Raw genomic sequence first — 22182 nt, forward strand, 5'->3', positions numbered from 1 at the left:
TCAAGCTCATTTTTGAGGGAAAATTACCGGTTGAGGCAATACATTTCATTTTCAGATAAATCCAAATTCACCATTGTTGCACTAATGTCGTCTGTTGTTATGAACATTTGGGTCCCCGCACCTGAGATAACTATGTTCCCATGCTTTTCACTTTAATTATGAACCATTACTTTTTTCTTATGAAAGGTGCAGAGCATACCGTCAACACTGCATTCGGGATGACACCGAAAGAGCATAAAAAGTCAATGAATCGACAAATATTAACTGTTGGACTACAATAGTTTACGGTAGACTTTCTACCTTAGAATGTTCCCACACAATCAAGGCACAACCTGAGATTAGATCCCAAGCAGTTGTGGCACTGCACAAAGTCATTCCAAACTCCGAAGGCACAATCTAAGATTTATTAATTGCGAGAGGGGGAAATTTTATCCTTTATCCAGAGTTGACCTGAGGATTGGGAGTAGCCAAAAAATAAAAATAAGAATAAAGAAAAAACAAAAGAAATTGCATCACATAATTTGATTAATCTAGTTCGACATTTACGTATCAGATAATTAACAATACATGAGAAATCAAGATCGTGGCCTATAGTAGGCATAGACTGCATAGAAGGTCTGTATACAAGTAAGCAAAAGTAAAACAAAACCAGCAATTAAGGAAATGATTGACCAGGGACTGTCGAAGTATTTGTTCTTGAGAATGGCTTTCCAGGCATTCCACTTGCGGGTGAGAAAGGCTCTCAAGATACCCCACAAGAACGTGAGAATGGAGCTTATTTTGTTAGTGGAATCGAAATCTAAGGAATTTATTTTAAAGTAGTAGTATGCCTCCAGATCTTTAGCTAACTGGAAGAGATAACTATCTATTGGGTCGAAGGCCACCTCCTGGCAAAGCCGATGGAAGAGGTTAGCCACCTCAGCGTCGCTCCCAAGGCAATGCTTGATGATCCCATAGTCACGGAGGTGTAGGGCGTCCTCTGGGGAGTTGATCAAGCTGTGCATGAAGATTACGTACGAGGTGACATAATGGCTGCAATTGAAGTGAGACTGCTCAAAGGCTATCAAGTTGAGGAAGAGTGACCTCGTCCCTTCGTTGATCTCAATGAACGGGATCCCGAGGATCCCATTCTTGAACTGGATGTCACCCCAACTCCGGGCAGGATATCTCAACCTTATCTGGATCCCGGCTTCCCGGAGCTTGCTCAAGTAGAAAGTGAGCCGTGTCTTGCCCTGCGACCAATATTTGGTCATGGGCCGCTCCAGGCCCTGCGACCAATACTTGGTCGTGGGCCGCTCCAGGCCCAAGTGCAGGAGGCTCCTCCGGAACACTTCGAGGCAATGGACCTTGCCATGTTCGTCGAACGGGTTGAACTCCAATCTTTCGCTGTAGTGCTCATCGTCAAAAGGGTAGAACTTCGGCATTTCCCAAATAAATGCAAGCCCCTCCCCAGAAGGGTGTTTAATCAGAGTTTTGAAGAATTGGAGCGCCAGTTCAGCCACGCACTCCTTCTGGTTGGAGTTGCCGAGCTGGAGACCGAGCAGCCGGTCGAGTATGAAGAGCGGGATCTGATTCTCGAGCATGAGCATGTCCCGCTGGATCTGGAGTATCGATTCCCGCATTGAGAAGACGGGGTCATTGAGAGGGTAGCCAAGTTTCTTGAACCCCTTGACAAATCCCTGGAACATCTCGATCACAAAGCACCCATCGAGAACCATCATCTCCACAAACTTGTCGCGGCTCATGGATATCCTTCCCTCGTAGCATGCGCGAGCTCTCCGCTCAACCTTCTTCACCGAGTCTAGATAGAGGGCAATCCCCTTACCGGAGCTCTTGAGGATACGGTGGAGGCAGCGCCACTTGTGCTGCTCCATATGGCGGAGGTGCTTGTCACCGTGGTGGTACGGCCCAAGGGAGACGATCTGGGGGACCCAGGCTTTGTCCTTGCCATTCTTGAGATAGCGTGGGATCCGGTAAATGGAGAGCTTTGCCCACGAGCCTGGCATGTTTTCCTGGCGGCCTTGCGCGAGCTTCTTTTCAATGGAGATGACCCACTCGGAGTTGGAAGGCCTTGGCTCATAGTCGGGGACGATTTTGCTCTCATAGGTTGATTTCTTGGGAAGTCGAGATTCCATAGTTTCTCGGAGCTTGAGAGTGATTACATACCAACCCAAGAGCTCCTTGCAGCGAATAGCAGCCATTTGTTGTAAAGAATTGGTCTGCGTTTCTCTGCCTTTGCCTTAAATGGGTTTTTTATACTTTGAATTGATGCTTCATAAGCAAAAAAAAAAAAGAATTGCTACTACTTTTATGGCTACAGGTTTTGGAACAAAGGAGAGACTGTTCCTTCAGAGAAAATATCCATGCTCTAGTCCAGTTGTTGATTAGCACGTGTCCAAATTGGCCCACTAATTTCAACTTTGTTTTCTTTTTAACTTTTCTCCTCTCTCTTTCTTTTCTCCTTCTTCCATCGTTCCCCGCGATGGAGCAAGAAGTTCGCCCAGAACCAACAGCAACAATGAATAATTTAACATGCCTTCATTTTTCCAGTATTGAGACTCAAAACGAGCTTTAGAATATTCTAGGCCTTATGAGGTCACGTCGATTGCGTCATCATAACAATAATATTTTAAGGTTGGCTATTATAACGACAATTAGTATTATTCAACCGAACGCCTAATAGAGTAATTTAACATTTTGTGCATCAATATGTATTGAAGGAGGTGGAGTGAAGGCTCTGTCCACGCATTGATGGGAAAGGAAAGAAGATTTTGCCCGGAATAAGCTGAAAAGAGTGTGATTATTAACATGCCCATACCTTATTCATCACATCACAGAGAATGGTAGGGTTCTCATTTGCCCCGCTTAGATTTATAATTTGATTTTCATAAGCCAGAATAATTTAATTATTAATGGGAGAAATAGATAGTCGAATATAGTAGCATTTTGCATGTAACTCCCCATAAGAACAGCGTTAAAGGATGGCACGAGGATTAGATGCCACTGTGCCCATCTAACCTCTCTCATGTAAGCTGTCAAGTGGGTGTTAGTTCTTTTTTCAGATAAATCCAATGTCACCATCTTTTTCAGCAATGTTGTTTTTGTTGCTTGTTATAAACGTTTGGGTCCATTGCACATGTGGTGACTATGTTCCTATGTTTTTGATTCCAAGGTTTCGTATGTCTAATAGAAAATGAATAATTTAAAAAATATTTTCCTAAAAACGATATCTTATATCACTTAAAATAATTAAGTCAATGAAAATATTTTCATCATTGACAACAATTTATATTTAAATAATTTCGAAACGATGAAAATATTTTTCATTTATTTATTTTTGGAAATGATATAAGCAATCGTTTTTAGGAAAAAAAAATTTCAAATTATTTATTTTTCATGAAATAAACAAAGCCTAATTATGATCTATTACATTTTTGTTATGAATGGCACACGGTATACAACAAACTCTTAGCTGTGGGTTAATAGCACATAAAAAAACTGGTCAATAAAGAATGAGAATGTCAAAATTCATGGACCATGTCGACTTTTATAAAAGGAGAAATGCTATATTTACTGATTCTGGGTTGCTAAATTGGTGTACTAAATAATAACAAACAAACTATTATTGAGTGTTGAAGATGACTCTCTTACTTTACTTCCCACTTTCAATTTGTTATAAACCGTTTTACCTCATAATATCACACGAGAAGCATAACAATTGATGTATGTCAACTTAATTGTGTTCCAATGCTTACCAAAACACTTTTCTTTTCTAAGATTTACTTTTGTTTCATCCCTTTCCTCTAACCACTATGTGACGTGAGTTACAAAAATGGACAATTATAAATAGTTAGTTTACTTGTAGGCAATATTTACACTATGTACTCTACTGAGGTATGGCAAGGACAAGCAGGATTATAGTCCTTTTATCGAAATTACTAACTGAAGGACGTTTGAGAGCTTACATCTTTTAGTGAGGAAGCCATGCCAACGCAGAGTACATCAGGGAGAGCTTTTGTCAATGCAAAGGATTTTAGGCTAAGGAATTTTCATGAAATATAAATATTTTTTGGTAAATCCTATTTATAAAAATACATATTGTGTTTGGTAAATACTATTTGCATTGGGCTTTTTACAAATAATTAAAAAAAAAAAAAAAAAGGACAATGGAGAGGGCAAAAAGGAAGCTAATCTGGAAGGAGAATTTATACTTCCCTTCTAGTCTCCTTTCCTTCCAAAGAATCAAAGAGGTTAGGTGCCTTCATTAAGGTGAGAAAGTATGTGATTCTCCTTCAGGCAAAACCACCCAAAAAAGAAATGGACATTCGTAACTTCATTAAGACCCACCCTAAAACAAAAAGAATCGTACTTTTAATTCCCCTTAAGATAAGTACTTAATGGAGAATTCATACTTGTCTTTACACACAACCCACAAAAAGCCAAGAATCAAAGTTGAAAACCAAGTTGAACAAATAATGAGGGGTAGGATTGTGTTTCGTTGCATGTTTCTCACCAAGCCTCCAACGAGGCCAAGTGAACCCAGACACACAACCTCAGGTGGCCCAAGCGAGGCGACTTGTGTAATCTCAGGTGGCTCAGGCAAGGCGAGCCCGGGAATTGTGCCGCCTTGGCGGCCCTTGACGATTGTCGGCGTTTGTCGGTGAATCTGGAATAATGCAGCACCTTGTCCTGAGTTGTCATGGGTGGGGCCCTTGACGTTGAATCTGGGACGATGTAGGACATTGACTCTCTTTTTCTCTCTAAGTCGTGCATAGATTCACGGTTCCACTGGCCAACTTAATTACACATTTGCCACTACACAACCGCCTTCCTCCTTGTCCCCAATCAAATTCTGATGCAATCCCACTGTTTCGAAATTCTCATGCAAGATATTTAAATCCACGAGACGACTATCGGAACTCGGCACTTTTCTTGTCATCAATCTTTAAGGAAAGAAAAATTAAGATTGATGTAGTTACTATATTTTCTTTCTAATTTTGAATCAGATGTTTTATACCTCTTAAAACACACCACCAATCATCAATCTCATCTATAAGAAAATTATTAGTTGAGGCAATAAATTTCATTTTCAATTTCATTATTATTCCAACAATGTTGTCCGTTATTGCTTGTTATAAAATTCCGGGTCCATTACACATATGATCAATTTGTTCCTATCCTTTTGACTCTAATTATGATATGTTACTTTGTTGCTATTAAAGGGCCAGAGTGCACCATCAACTTTGCCACTGGGATGAGACAGACAGATAAAAAAGTTCAATGAATTGACATATCTCAACTATGAATGATAATTATTTATGATCTACGTTATCTACCTGAAGAAAATTGCACAGAATACATGACACAAGATTAGGTCTCAAGGTGTAGTGGCACTACGCAAGTCATTCCAAAGTCCAAAGGCACAATTCAAGATTTATTATTTTAGGGAGGGGGAAAATGTGTTCCATTGTCCGTGGTTGACTAGGGGATTAAGACTAGCCACAGAAAAGAGAAAGAATATAAGAAATTACCCCACGTAATTTAATTGATCCGATTTTACATGGACATGTCCAATCACATGTTTATACATAAAATTGATCTCATATAATCAAAAAAATTCACAATGCTTCAAATGATCGTTTGTTCTATAGAGATGACTCTCCCACCCACAATATTATCCTGATATCATTGTCATATCATGCATGTGGTGTGTATAAAGAAATGGAGTGAAATTTTGTTTAGCATAATTTGGTGGGTGGGAAAATAACTAAAAGATATCATTGTAGATGAGGAAGTGATGCTCCCATTTAATCCATTTTAGATAGGTAAATTCCAAACTCAAATTAAATATACTTACTTCTTATTAGAGAATTAGTGAGAATAGTGAGAGTAGCTTATGGGTTTTTGAGGTAGGGAGGTCAAGCACATGGGAGGCTCAAGGCACACCAAAATTAATGTACTTACAATGCAAAGAAATACTTTTTTGAATCACAGCTGTTACTTTTATGAGAGCCACATGTTAAATTCACGTGGGTTTCAAAATCAATAATTGTGATTTACCTTGTCCAAAAAACTTGAGTTAAGAGAAAAAGTTGACGAAGGAGAGGAGGAAGTCTCCATACTCCATCCCATCACCTTTTTGCCGATTGTTTAAACTTTTCAACAAAGAGGAGGCTAGTAAATAGGCAAACATTTCTTTTCTTATTTTATTAAGTTGTTTTTTGTGTTTTCATGGCCTTATTTATCACCTTTCAAGGAATGCTTAAGAATTTTCGCTCAATTGCAGCGGGAAAGGTTAGATTCATTATGTAATTTAAATATTTGATAAAAATGATTAAAAAAAAAGGTTGAAAGATTCAAGATTCATGAGTAAGTTGTGGTTTGGCATATTAAAATTATAATGTGATTTTCTATTTCAAAAATTTGTGATATCCACATTGAATCCCACTGAAAAACACAAGCTCTCATACAATTTTTTCATTATGGCTGATTCTCAGATCACTCACAATTTAGTGAATCATATGGTCATATATATTCACAAACTCGATTAAACATTATAAACCACGTGAAGTAAGCATGTATTGACCAAGTTGTGTGTACTCGTTTAATCACAAAAAATGTATTGCAAATGTGAAGAGAAACTTCACTAGGTGGACAACCATTCGTAGTCACATATTTGTCATCATCACCCACTAGCTATTGCGGCTCGCCCATCATGGCATCATGCTCTTGCCTTCGATGCATCATAGGTGACTTGAGACTGGCTATTTCCTATCCTCAAGCAATTAGTGCAACCCTATCTTCAAATCAAAAAAATTCAACAATGATTATCCTAATTACTAATTATATTAAATGAAGAACAAAAATATTATATCATAATTATTTCAGTCACACTATTAATTATTTGATAACATTATATTTATTCATTATGATTATATATTAAATGATTAACTTCAAATTATTCTCATGGATTAATTATTAAATAATTGATCAAGATTTATATATTAAATCTATGTCTTGATAATGGTCGTGGGATGGTACGTTCATGATTGGCTATTAAAGTCATCATTATTATAATAATATATTTACCTTGATGTAAAGACGAGGCAATTTCCATGGCAAAAGTGGTTGGAGCCACAACGTTCATGGTGTCTGAAGAGTCTGCTACAATCAGATTATTGGATAAGCCCCCTATTATACCTTAAACCTATTTGTATTAAAATTGACTCCTCCATCGTTCGAGGAAAGACGTTGTCGGAGCTGATTAATCCAATCTATGTAAGCATCAATCACAGGTCAGAGCTAGCTGGGGTTAAATTATTTTGCAAATTTTGGAGGAGCTTTGAAGGGAGATTCCGGAGACGAGAGTAGAATGCGGGACGCCACTCTTAACATTAACCCAAGCTAGTCTCTTCATGAACAATGCTGTGACCGTCACCCTCGTATAATCATATATTATATATTTAAGTTAATAATTGTTTTTATAAATAAATCACTGAAGTATAAATAGTATATGATATCATAAATAACATACACAGAGCATTAAAATCATGAATCAAGATCAATTATTAAAGCGGTAATTATCATATTCTCTCCGATTCTTCTTATAGGTATTTTTTAGGAACTTTGATGCTACTCGCTGCTTATTAGTTATAGCACCTGTTATTCATAAGATCAAACAGCGTAATAAGTCTTGCATCACTTAAACTAGTTAACATATAGTGTTGTGGAATGCTGCTCATTGGAACGGACATAGACATTAACGTGTCGATTTTTCAAAATTGAGATGAAGTTTTGATAAGTTGAGTTCATGAGTGTACTTTGAAACTTACTGCACCTGATGAGGGTGGTCAACTTCCATATTTGTCGGTTTCCCAAAAGCAAAAGTGGCTCAGAAGATACGAGAGGAAAAAATAAGTTAATACTTTTCACGGCCAAGTTAATTGCAACAGAATAAGCTCTACCTCGCATGATGCCAAGGGACATAAAAAGAAAAAACTAATCGACTTCTGCTGGTGCATGTTTGATGTTATGATCATTTGGGTTGGTATAAAACAAGTATTCAGTTCATAAAGGAGCTTAAGGAATCAATTGCTGATGATCACATATCCACATCTAATTTTCATCACAATTAATCACAAGAATAACTTGATGTTCCTATTTGAATAACTCGTGGGTCTTGACTACCATCGACTGTATATTTTGATCTTCAGAGGAAGCTTAGTAATGTAGAGTCAAAGCTCTGTCTTATGGGCAATAATTAGTAGTAACCCATTTGTCTCGACGAGTTCAAAAAACATTGAGAAAGAATTCGATCAAGTTTTTCCTTATGTCAACATATTTGATCTAAGTTTAAATGAATTCATAAGACGAGGTTGAGAGAATGATTTAATTGGTTATTGGATGAGTTCAAAGAGACTAATAACTAATAAGCATACGAGAACATGAAAATTTTATCGTCCATCTAGCTAAAAGAGGAGCAAAAGACTTATTTATGCGTGAAACATATTGTTCTGCTCACTTCCCAGGATAACGCCTCAAGAAAGGTGGTGAAAGATGGGTACATAAGAAGAAATTTCTTAACAAAGTTATAGCAGCCCCAGTCAAATCCTAGTGAACTGTTTGCTAACTAGAGAACTTGCGGTGGGTTATGGTCAAAAGAAAAGTTGTTGACTCCTATAAAAGAAAAAGGATTAGGGCGTGCGTTCCCAAGCGTGCATTGTAGCCGCGGGTTTCCTGAGGTTTAGCCGCGAAGCTAAACAGTGAAGAAGGGTTATCTAGAACTTCTTGGTCAGATAGTTTTTTGCCTTCTTCATCTTTGATTTGTCAAATTCCGTCCATAAGATCGGTCACAGTTTCTTCGCTTTGGCTTTTCCTTTTCTCTGGCTCGACTTCAAAAATTGCCTCGACTTTCTTCTGGCAGTGCACTAGGATTGGAGAAATAATTTAGATCATTTGGGGCTTTAAATGGGCAGCTTCGCATAAAACTAGGACAATTCAATCCAATATTGCTTCCTTGGTGTTACAATCACTTTGCGTTGTAGTGTCGTATTTAACTTGTATACAGAGCAGGAGTCGTTGCACAAGTTAATGAGACTCCAGTTGCCATTTTGAATTTTAATACATTCGTCTAACTAATCAGATCAAAGATTCCAATTCAATTGAACCTGCATAGCTCGGTGATATGCAGTTCCGTGGAGTTGAGCGGCTCATAAACAGTTTCCCAATAATCTCAAAGGTCAACTGTAAGCAAAGAAGATACACAAATTTAAAAACCATTAATGAAACCTTGAGGACGATTCGACTAGCAAAAAATAATCATGTGAATGGTGAAGTTATCCGATGGTAAGCCTATGCGATGAGCTATAACTTCTTAGTTTCATGGTAAGCGACGGTTCTGCCTTTTTGGGCCCATAACTCAAGGCCAGTGACCAAATGCGGCTATATGAAAGCAGCTATTCCGCGAAGAGCAGGGTCGGTTAACTGCATTCAAGACGAAGCTCCTGAGCCTGGCATGTGCCTTTCCATGAACTGCCACTATAGAATTTGTGCCCACAAGATCAACATTCGGCCATTCCGGGAGGAATGCGTCCTCATCTCGGAAGATGAACTTGCTTATTGATGGGAAGCATGCTATGATGGAAGGCGATCCGAAGAGGTGAGTCTTGTATATTCCCACTCCATCACCGTACCTGAAACATGTACAGGGGCATTAGTAGAAGCCTGAGAGAAACACTACTCTCCCTTGGTTTCACTTTTCTTACAGTTGCAAATACAAAGCTGCAAAAGTTCATGTCACAAGTTTTTAGTCTAAAGTTAGATGGGGAACGGGGATCATACTTCTGTCTTTTAGAGTTTATGAACTCATCTGGGTGGCGAAAATTCTTAAAGTACCAGAGGAAGGTGAAGATTTCTCTGAAGAAGGGAAACCCCATTTGTCCTGGCGGCAACTTTACACCGGCGTCGGTACCTCTTCGCTCAACCGGCCATGCATACCAAATCTCATTCCACCACCACAACAACCATCCTAGAAGTAGGATGAGCCCCAGAATCCAACCTAATACCGCTCCCATTTGTGTACTCTCCATCAATCGAGATAGTTCTCACTTTCTGTTTCACTTGCTCAAGTCATTCTTAATTATTCCTACCAAACTAATATAACCTGCCTTAGATAGACACATCAGTCATCCAATTGCTATTGAGTTTGATTGATTCCATTGAGACTATCCCCTTTCATCCAGTTGCTAATAGACAAACTATATACTCACTCCACCGAAAGCGACATAAGTGTTTCGGCTATGTTTAGCTTCATGCTCAATGGCAGTATTATTTTTTTTCCTTTTAAACAAGCACGACACTAACGGGGCAATTATCATCGTCCGTGGCCAGAAAAGGTCATGCGAAAGCTTCTTGGACCTTAGCACAGTAATCTTTTGAAGCAAAAAAAGATTGGACTCCACATTTTATCAGGCAAATTCAAATTTTCACAATTTTTTTTTTCTTTTCATTATCTCTAAAAGGGAAGATGGGCTTCCCCGTTTATTTTTCGCACATTCTGTCGTTTCCCTCAAAGAATCTCATGACATTGTTTGGGACATTTAAACGAACATTTAAGTAAACGACCCTGCACAGCAACACTAACAGCATACGAAGAGTCGTGTAAACAACGATTCCTAGCAACAGTGAAAGATAATGGTCGTTGGAATTGGAAAGGTTGGAGAACAGTAGCAGAGATGATGATAACCAACACCAAAAAAAATATATGGATGAATAACAAATCGAACAAAACAAGCTGGGAAAGAAAGTCTCATGAGAATACATGGACCTTTTACTACTAAGTTTGTCTCCATGAAAAGGGTACTCTCGGGATTACAGCCTAAGTTATCTCTTATTAAGGGCTTACTCCCAACTGGAACCAAATCCACATCATTTAATATGTTCAATGTTGTCTTTTAACTTAAATTAATGAAAGAGAATATTGAAAATTTTCATTAGTTCAAAGACTAAGTTAAACATGAATTAAAAGTCCGGGGACTACGTTAATTAAATTAAAGTTCAGGAACCACATTATACATTGAGTTAAAGTTCAGAGATCATATTGAATAAATAAAAAAAAAAATTTAACAACTACATTACACATTAGGTCAAAGTTCAAGGACCATTTGTATCATTTTCCCTAAGAACAAATCCTATAATATTCATAGTTTCAAAATGAGCAAATCTCAAAGAAGAATGCCATAGCTCGTGACAAGAGAAACTATTGGCAAACCCTCACTTCCCAAACTTTAGAGATTTTGCAAAATGATGAGGCAAAACTTTGGAAGAGACGACCTTAAACAGCAATGATGGGGAATTTTCAAATATTAAGTACACGGAGAGAAATATAAATTGCGGGGAAAAATAAATCTAAATAAATATCAAGTTTCACTTCTCGTATTTATATGTCGATTTGTACAAATTAATATGACAAAAACATTTTTAATTTTCATGTTCATCAATAATGTAAACATAGAAAAAAATTCCACTGCTCTTATTTTCAAAAGGAATGAAAATTGCACCAAATTGTATTGGCATTTTATTTTATAAGTTTTTCTTTAGAAGTCAAAAATACGTATAACCAGATTGAGAAAATAATGTTGTACAGGTAACAGCTTGATTAAAACAGTCTTTCTTAGAGAGTTTTTTTTTTCGGGGCAAGATAAGTGCGTTTGAGAAGCCCACGTAAACCTCTTGAAGTTCTCTTTCTTCTCCTAAAATCCGAGAAGGAGAAGGCAATATCGAATTAAATTCCACCTCTGGTTTCATTTTTACCCCCATTCTATCTTCGTAATTTGATTTAACAGGAATCATCACCTTGGAGAGTTGAGTATCAAACAGGCATTCCGCTTGGTCTTATGCACTTTAGGGTTCGTGCCCACCAATTGTTTGAAAGATTGCCAATGACAGGTTGGATGGATTTTACGCGCATTACGCAGAATCCCTTATCCATTGATGAATCGATATATTGCCTTGTTTCTTATTGGGGCATGCTTTGTAGACAAGTTTTCAGTTTGAGGAGCTTGACTCACGATGGAAGTTAGTCTTTGATAGTTCCTTGTACAATAAAAACGCCGCATAGTTGATTAGGTGCTTTGTGTGTGTGCAGCCAAAAGAATAATTAATCTTCAATGGACAAGAATGTGGGGTCCTCTTCGCCAGAAGATATCCTCAACCAGTTGTTTGCTTATTCTAAAGCCACAAGTCTAGCAGACACCTTAGAAGTTCTTGCGAAAGTATCAAGAAATGCAGACTGGCGTGCGGATCTTGCTTCAAGGAGTGTCCTTGCGTTGATACTTGATCTAATTCAAGAACACTTGGAATATTTGAATTCTGAACTTCTGGTACCATCACTGAAGCTAAAGAAAAACCCATGTGCTTGGAGAGTTTGTAAATCAGGATACTTTCATCAAGAAGAATGGAGTTAGGATCACTTTGACCGTCTTGAGGGCTCTGATGCACACTCCTGCCTTAATTGTGGAGCCGTCAGGATAGCCCTGCAAGCTCTAGCAAATGTCTCATTGGCTGGAGAGAGACACCAGCAAACTATTTGGGTTCAATTCTTTCCGAATGAATTTCTCATGCTTGCAAGAATTTGGAGCCAAGACGTAGTTGATCCTTTGTGTATAATACCATACACTTGGCAAGATGGGAAGGAACCCTGTACACCCAGCGGAGCTGTGTGGAGATCCTGGTTTGTCTTTGGTCTCAGAAATTGCTCGGACTTCTTTAGTAGGTAGGTTCCATTTTCGCTTGCTTCTCTTTAGGCCACTTTCTCAATTTCTTTTCCTCCCCCTTTCATTGAACCTAATCATGGTCTTGTCTTCGTCACGTACTGTCATTTTCTCTTGTTTGACAGTCGGATTTCGAGAAGAATGGTTTATGTTGCTTCTCTCAGTAATCTGCTTAGAAGAAGCATGAATCACGGACATCTGGAGTGCCAAAACTTGGCACAAATGGACATTTAAGTGTCAAAAGTTAGGAAAGTGACACTTAAGTACCAAAATTAGAGCAAAATATATTACTTAAGTGCCAATTCGGCCAAAATCTGGCCAAAATGCGATGTGGCAATTTTCCGGTAAAATAAGTGCAAAACGACGTCGTTTTGCCTTTGGCGTGGTAAAAATTTAATATAAAAATTAATTAAATTAAATTTAAAACTAAATTTATTTAAAACATTTAAAAATACAAATTCAATAATAATAATAATAATAATAATAATTATAATTATAATTATAATAATTATTATTATTATAAAAAAAAAAAAAAGAAGAGGGGAGGAGACGGCGAGCCCTCGCCGTCGCCGCCGCCGCCGAGAAGGGCCGACAACGGAGGAGGGTCGGCTGGGGTTGTTGGCCCCCGACCGACCCCCCCCTCCCCTCGCCGGCGGCGGCGGGAGGCGGCAAGGCCCGCGAGCCCTCGCCGGATCCGGGCGAGGGCCGCGACCCCTCACCCAAGGGGCGGCAACCCCGCCCGACCCTTCCCCCTCCGTTGCCGGCCCTTCTCGGTGACGGTGGGGAGCGGCAGGGCTCGCCACCTCCCCACCGGATTTGGGCGAGGGCCGCAACCCTCGCCCCAAATGCGGGCGGGCCGCAACCCTCGCCCCAAATGGGCGGGTCGCGGCCCTCGCCGTCGCTTCGTCCGGGAGCCGGCGACCCTAGCCGACCCTCTCCCACCGTCATTGGCCCTTCGGCGACGGTGGGGGGAGGCGAGGCGGCGAGGGCTCAGACCCTCGGCCGCTGCCTCCTCTCCCCACCTTTTAATACATACATATATATATATATATATATATATATATATATATATATAATTTTATTTTATTAAAATAATAATAATTTATTTTATAATTTAATTAAATTAATTTTTATATTAACATTTGAATCTGCTTAAAAACGATGTCGTTTTGGCTTTGATTGTTGAGTTAGCATTCCGATGAGCCATGTAGACGAAAAAAATAATAAAAAATTGCCACGTAGGATTTCTGGTGGGGTTCGCCGGAGATGGCACTTAAGTGTCCCACTTTTTTTAAAACATGGCACTTAAGTGTCACTTTCCTAACTTTTGGCACCTAAGTGTTCTTCCGTGCCAAGTTTTGGCACTTGGGCCGTACTTATTCCAAAAAAGCACATTTACCTACTTTATTTGCCAAACTAGCTGTTGCTAGTGCTTATGACAGCAAAGATGTCCGAATGGGCTTTGATGAGTTTTTACCAAATCAAGCATTTCTCAGTAGCGTCCTGTGAGAGAATAAATGATGTCACCATCTCTTCCGAGTTTACATTATACGCAGATTCATCAGAAAAGCTAGCAGGCTTGTTGATTTTTCCAGGGGAGGGCAAGTTAGGTCTTCCTACAGGGGCTTCTCATATTGATATCCTTGGTTACACACTCACCATGCTGAGAGGCATATGCGCATAGCATGGTGCACGAAGACCCACAGGAAATACTAAAGACACAACAGGTGCACTTTTCTCCTTGGATCTTTTGGATTCGATTCTAAACTTGAGCCTCCTGCAATTATCAGAAAAGCCATTAATCAGGGTCACCTCCAAGGGAATGCAGATTCTAAACAACTGAAATGTTGCTTTTACAAAGGGTTTCAGAGAGACACTGTTGCAATCACTGGCAACTGTTTGTACAGGAGGAGGAGCGTGCAAGATGAGATCAGATGCAAGGAAAGGATTATTTTGCTTATGCAGCAGTGCGTTGTGGATGAAGATAACCCGTTCTTGAGAGAATGGGGTATTTAGACATCCAGAAACTTGTTCGAGGAAAATTCCAAAAACCAACGAGCAGTTGCTGAATTGGAGCTCCAGGGAATTGTTGATCCGCTAGAGATTGCTGAGCTTGGGCTTCAAGTGGGGTTGGATCAGAAGATTGGAAGGCCAAAGCTCGTTAATTCTGCCTGAAAATTGTCAAATGTCAATTAATCCACTTGATAAGCATACCCTTTTCAGTAGTTCTTAAATTTTTCCATTATGTGTTTCTCTAATGTTTAAATCAACAGAAATTTACTCCGTGGTATGCTTGTGGCAATTTTTGCCCCTAGACATTGTGGGGAAAGTGAGACTCAAGAAATTTTGATGCATTAGCAAGTTCTTATAATATTTGTTTTGAAAGAGAATTCTCATTTTCACTTATAAAAAATACGTTTTCAGGACTACAGGCAATAAAAATTTTCTCTTACATAAATGAAGGATCTTCCAGTCCTAGAGAAGTAAGTAGGTCGATGTTGTTAAGAAAAAGGGTATGAGAAAGGAAGTATTAGAAAAGTATTCGTATGATTAAGGGAAGTGGTCAATTAAAAGAGGATTATGGCGATCGCCAATAGATAGTGTTGAGCAGTTTCTTTCATATGCATTTGGTAGCTATTGAGAACATTAGTTTTCAAAGATATAGAAATTGAACGCCTTGCTTCTTCTTGTTGATTTCTCAAACTTTGTATGTGCATTGTTTTGTTGTTTCGGTGTTCCTTATATGGTGAAATCTGGTTTATCTCGATTTATAACCTGTGCCACTTTGTTATTTTCATTAATCCTAGGACGCTCCTGTGATGCAATCTCGTGGGTTAACGGCATAAAGGCGTATCAAAGCAGAAGCATACAGTAGTATCCAACTGGTCGGGTCATACTTATAGACAGTAGTGTGCTAATTAGGATAAATTTATCTAACAGCTCTCAGCAAAAGAAAGACTTCCCCATAGCAGGGGCAATTCTACTGGCTGGGCTACCTTTGATCTAAATCATTGACAAGGACATGCTCTTGAATCTGAAATTGAACATAATCCTTTCCCACCAATATCAAGAGCAATTGTCTCACCAAACCCCTATCAAAATCTTGCGGGGAACAATAACTCTCTTATAAGAAGCCTTTCTCGGCAGTTCTTTGGTCTTCAGTAGAGTTTCCAGGTTTGGCACACAATGGAAATGGAGAGCAACAACTGCTTTCTGATGATTCCAGTAAGGTACAACGTACCAGTAAGAATTTGATACAAGAGAGCCGAAAAGCAAAACTTAAGAAGCTCCAGGAACTTCATTCTTGGGCTGAGAACGAGTTGATTGTGCATATTGTTGGAGCTCTTGACAATGATTTTGTGAAGGCCTCGACTTTGATGGAGGTATGCTATCTGCTGGGCTCTTTGAAGGAGATAAAGAACACAAAAGGGCAAAACAAAGTACTTTGTTTTTAGAATTCTTACCATGATGAGTTCATGAGGAACGAAGATTTTCTTCGAGGAAGAATGTGGACTTTTCTGATGGCACTGACACTCTTAACAATGATTTTAAGTATGTCAACCCGCGGGGGGTGGTGGTGCGGTGGAGAACAAGAATGCACTATGCGTTTTGAGGTACAGTGCCACCCTACTTGAATCCAAATTCTTTTTACAGTTATCTCTACACTTGCTTTCTTTACTTTGTGCATCCAATCTTATACTTGATTAATCGATTGTTGTTTTCAACTTTCAAGTATTTTGCCAGACTTAAACTTGGCATCTTGACATCCAACATTTGTCACACTAATTGACACGAAATACTTATTGGTGGTCAACATATTTTCCCATCATATATATGCTTGTGCATTTAGGAATCCAGGAAAGATGGTTCAATCATCCATTCTGAAAAAGGACGTTCCATCCTAGAAAGAACATTAGAGCCTGAGAACATTTACAATAGCAATTGCTGAGAGTGAAATGGGGATCCAGCTTGCCTAGCCACGAAATGCGTTATTTAGGAGAACTTCCGCCATCTCTCCTAAAGAGAAGATTCTATTCTAATAAATTCGTACATGTAATCTTGTTGCGGTTCATTTTCTTGTGATGATTTTAGTGGCATATATATAGATTTTTTCATTACAACCCAGTTTAAATCAAAAAGGAATAACATATAAATTGCATCCAGCCATGTTTGACTATCCGCTTATAGCTTTTTTTTTTTTTTTTTTTTTATCTCGTTATGTGTTTCATCTAAAGTTAAATGGTTGAACATTCATTTTATCCTGAAAATCATGAATGTAACTTCCTGAAATATGCCCTGAGAACAGCGCAGCACAAACATGCTTTACTCCATCGTCATACCTCCGACCACCACAGGACTCACCTACACTCGCTGACCGCCACGCGAACACACTCAAGCATATGGAACTCAAAGACAGAAAAAGAAACAACACGCGAGAGAGCATATGTTAGGACCGGGTATACAGAACGACGAGAATCTTTCTCTTAATCATCGAATAGAGCTCAAGGCCTCTGTTTCCTTCGTAAGCGATAGAAACAGAGCGAACGGAAATTTCCATGGTGATTTGGATTTCTAGCCTCGTCCGCTGAGCAGATCGGAGAATGGAGGTCCAAGACGTGTCAGCAATGAAGATGGGCACCGGCCAAGGAGCTCCGAATGGAACGGAGTACTTCAAACTTCCCACCAGAAAACACGGCAGAAAAGAGGAGTTTCGGCGCAGGCAGTGGGAGCGGCAGAAATCGACGGCCACGGCAGATTTCTGGCGATTGTTTTTCGACGAAGAACACCTGTGAATGAGAGAAATCAGTGATAATCTTTCATTAGCTCTCGGCTCCTCCCAAAATTATGCTCATTTTTCAGGTACACGTGTAATTAAAATCCGGGGAATTGTAATACACGTGCAATTAAAATCAAAGTAAAATTTTTTGGTGAAAAATTCGGGGGCAGACAACAATTCGTGGTTAATTCGGAGATTGACAACAAATTATTTTTCAAAATCACTCGTCCGAGTAAGCACTCAACGGTCACAACGGTCACATTAGCCACGCAGTCGCTACCTGCCCTAATATTTCCTAATTTGAAACTCCCGTATCTCACTGATGATCCACTCAGAATTCTCATCTTCTTCAAGTAGTTCCTAATATTTCCTAATTTGCAATCGCACCAGCTTTCTTCTTCCCCTCCCTCTCACCCCTTCTTCATCGTTCTCTCTCTCTCTCTCTCTCTCTGTGAAAACCCACGATCATCATCTTTTCGTCTTCTCATCTCTCCATCACTTGGCGATAATGGGGTATCAAAGTTTTCCAGCGGTGACGGTCTATTTTCGGTCTGCAAACCGTCTTTCAAAGGGGGAGAGAAAGACGAAGTTCGATTTCTCATCTCTTCTTCTCTTGGCGGATGCAGCTTCATTGGTCTCCGAGGGAAAGCTAAATCTCGCGGCTCCCTTCTTGGATCGTGATGATGAGAAGAAGTTCACCGTCATGACCACCAATACTTTTGGGTCAATCGGTATTGGATGGACCGTTAAGAAGAAGAGATCACCGCGAGCGCGAAGGCTGACAATCCACGCCCAGAAGTCAAGTTCTGGTCCATTTGTCGTTGTCCAAAACAACAAGCAAGAGCCTTCAAGAGTTGTCGCTGAGTACTGCAAGAAGCGTCCACGCACATTCGATTCCTCCGAAACCCAAGAATTGGGTAGAGTTTCCAAGAAACCCACGAAAGCTCCCAAGTTGGATCTTGCTACTCTAATCGGACCAAGCGAATTGCCAACAAAGTACATGGACAAAATACGGGAAATGCATGGTCAAGATGTGACACTCGTGGTGGAGAAGACACTTACTGCCACAGACATGAGCTGCGGCCAAAGTAGGCTCTCTATACCCAACAAGCAGATGAGGCAAGGTTTCTTGAGCGAAGAAGAGATCCGAATCCTAAATAGGAAGGAGGGCATTAAGGTTTCCCTCATTGAGCCGTGTCTCGAAGTTTCTCATGGGTTGCGACTCAAGAAGTGGAATTACACAAGCAAAAATTTTTCTTATATGCTGACGGAGAGGTGGAATGCAGTTGCGCATCCTTACACGCGGAATGAACTCATGTAGGATGTCGTCATTCAGCTTTGGTCCTTCAGGGTGGATGGCAGCCTTTGGTTTTGCCTCAGGAAAGTTGAAGCACCAATGAGGCAATGGAAAGGATGGCTGTGATCTTCCTCCTGTTTCGTGAAAGAAAATTCATGATATTTCTCTAAGTTCACTATGGTACATAACTACTTAGCTTCACTTTTCTTATACTTTTTTTAAAATTTCGATGTCTAGGTAAATTCATTTTTTCTTGTTATTTCGGGACCGCTATTGGTGTCTTGATGAAGTTAGGAAGTGATAGCAATTGGCGTAGTCCTCATAGATCAACAGTGGTTGATCATGAGTTTTTTTTTTATGGAGTTTTTTGTTGCTCTCGAGTTTCTCTTTTTTGGTATTTACGGTTGGATTTTGCATAGGAAAGTGCATATGGTACTATGGAATCGATGATCATTGGAATGGCTATAGACACTAAACTGTCAATTTTTCCATATTGAGATCTTTTGAAAATTTTAACTATTTTTCATATGCCAATGGATGTCATCATTAAAGAAATGTGCATGGTAAAGAACTCAAAGTCATAAAGATGACAACGTAGTGAGTCAATAGATAAAAAGGGTATTTTTAGTCAATCACAAGTTTAATTGACACTCACCAATAATTTGTGCAAGAAGAAGATTGACATCGGACAAACCAAATTTCAGAACTCTTGACCGACAAATTAAAATAATCCATTCCAAGTAATATATCCACTCATCAATGGACTCATATAAATGCATCAACCAGAACAGACAATACATTATCAAACGCCCCTAAATTATGAAGGTATTAACTTGTCACAAACCAAACCACCTAGACCATATACATGAAACATGGCATCAACATGCCAGTCTTTCCTATGAAATATGTCCAAACATGCCACCATCAATGTGGTAATACATAACAGAAACTGCCATGAACCTTGTGAAGGATGTAAAGTCATTGTATATGTCTCTTAGTACTCACATGATCAAATTAGTTAACTGAGCTCAAAGGAGTAACAAAAACTCCGACTGTATATAGGCTACGAAATGCCATGTTGACTATGGTTAAAACCCTTTAAAATTACCTAGGCTTTTCCACGGGTAGAGTTGTCTAAATATCTATTTATGGAGAGTACACCAGAAGCTGTCTTCAAGCATCCAAAAATGGAAAATCAGTAATTCATGAGAGATAAACCACTAGAACACACATTGGAAGTGTCTAAATCCTTTGCCTCGGAGAAGACAAAGTAGTAGCAGCAGCATCAACTTACGGGTTTATGATGCTTTTCCTTTTCTGAGTATTTAAGCTTGTTCTTTCTTTGGGAACCTTGGCTAATGGGACTTAGTAACTCTGCTTCTTTCTGGTGTAGCAACACCACGGCTTGAGCTTTTGCTACAACCAATGCATCGTCATCTCCTGCAGGAAATATCATCTTTATTGCTCCACAATCTGCCAAAGAAGAAGTTAATAAGTTATCAACATTTAGGCAGCACCAGAGATGGACAAAACAAGTATGCCTGAAACAAAGGACAAGAATGCCTGGAACAAATGCTTGATAGAAACATTGTGGGTAGGCATTCTATCTCAAGATAGTAGCCCAAGATCTCAATATCTCCGAATTTTTCAAAGCAGATATCCCTCTCCTTCTCAAGAGTATCGGCTGATGGCTTCAACTCTATTATATAATTTTTGTTGCCACTGCCAGAAATTACCCAACTTGCTCAACTACTTCTCAATTTAATTACCTCTTTAGCATATGTCGAACCTGCACTAGTAATGGCTCTAGAGGTCTTGGCTTATTGGTAAGTCAAGCTTGCAAAAGGATCGACCTGACGCAGAGCCTCTTTACCCTCCTTGGAAGCCCTATCTCCAACACTAAAAGATATGCATCTAACAAAACTAAAACAACATCAATTTCAATTTTTATCCATTAAGAAAAATGAACAAGCATTGCATTAGTGACTAACCACATAGGAAGGGCCGTCTTTATTCTTGATCGTGGAATAAATCAAGCAACCTAGCATTCGCTGCTTAGCATACTACGAGAGTTGTAACAACCGGAATGTTACGTGATTGAGACATTTGATCAAACAGTTCAGCTGCAAGCCCTTGGTTCAGGGCATTGTTTTAGATTCATCAACTGTTTACCTCGTCCCTTTCTTTTCCTACCACCTCCCCAAATGACCTGAACCAAACATGAGAAACTTCAAAAGACTGACCAAATTTCTGCTTCAAAAGGGCAAAAGCTTTCCTCACGAAAGCACCCAAAAAAAACCCATCAAGAAAATGAAACCCGAGCGCAGCGGCATTGCCAATACAAATGAAGAACAAAACACAGAGAACCAACTGCTGTGCATCTCTCTCTCTATCAGGTTAATCTGTCTGTGTGAGCGCGTGATGAAGTGAAAGAGCAGAGAGATTCAAGACGAAGCAGGAAGGCGGGACGTGCGAGCGAGACTTCCATGTTTTGTAAGAGTCTTCTAGAGGTGGTGAAGAAACACAACATTCTCTCTGCTACATAAAAAGGTAGGATAGGGGGTGTGGAAATTGTGAAAAACTATTTCCGAAATTACTTTTTCGACCTCATCTTTGTAAATTTATTATTGTCGACTGTCACCAATTCATGCTTAAAATAATCATTTAATAGATGAAATTTCGAATGAGTTATTATTCTCAGAAAGTTTTTCTCAGTTTATGTCAAAATACTCCAAGTTTCAAAGAAATGGTGCCCCCTCAAAATACATAAGGGAATTATTTTGTGGTGATGTTGATCAGAGACAAGGATAGTGTAGTAAATTCGGCTTGTTAATGTGCCCACTCTCTACCGTTTCTTCACAGGCAGCTGAAGATAAGAAAAAAAAATGGTGGGCCCGGTGGAAATCTGTTCTTCATGTTTTCCTCCCCTAAATTTTCTCAAATTCTTTTCAGACGGCGGTTTTTCACATTGTCTACCAATTTCCCTTCCCCCTCCGTGCTTTATCTTTCCAAACAGAGCGTTATTCAGAGCATGTGAGAGAGAGGGAAAGAGAGATGTGAGTTATCTTCGGGGGGCCCAACGAAGTGAGGGAAAAGGTGAAATGATTATTTGCAGAGAAACTCATTTGGCAAAACAAACAAGGAGTTTTTTAATATTTAATACCCTCCGTATATAATTGTTGGGTCGATCGTTACCAAAAGAAATTTTCTTGGGCAGATATTATTGTCTAGGTGACTAATGTTACAATAATTTTCTTTATCTTAAAATTTTTTTATTGATTAAAAGGCCGAATCTTTTACCACAAAAAACAAGAACCAACAAATAATTATTCCATATA

At 39.3% G+C, this 22182-nt stretch overlaps 1 long non-coding RNA gene and 1 pseudogene across 1 annotated transcript; one reads left to right on the forward strand and one right to left on the reverse strand.

The window, feature by feature from the left end:
* The first annotated feature begins 12167 nt into the window (after positions 1 to 12167).
* On the forward strand, positions 12168 to 14945 carry LOC120288450 (annotated as a pseudogene).
* Positions 14946 to 19869: 4924 nt separating this feature from the next.
* LOC104418511 lies at positions 19870 to 20761 on the reverse strand. The gene is made up of 2 exons (XR_005546664.1): positions 20614 to 20761; positions 19870 to 20317 (listed from the first exon to the last, which is right to left on the reverse strand). It is a non-coding gene; the product is annotated as an uncharacterized LOC104418511 (long non-coding RNA).
* Between the last annotated feature and the right edge of the window lie 1421 nt (positions 20762 to 22182).

Source organism: Eucalyptus grandis, chromosome 9 (assembly GCF_016545825.1).
Source record: "Eucalyptus grandis isolate ANBG69807.140 chromosome 9, ASM1654582v1, whole genome shotgun sequence".
NCBI classification, from domain to species: Eukaryota; Viridiplantae; Streptophyta; class Magnoliopsida; order Myrtales; family Myrtaceae; genus Eucalyptus; species Eucalyptus grandis.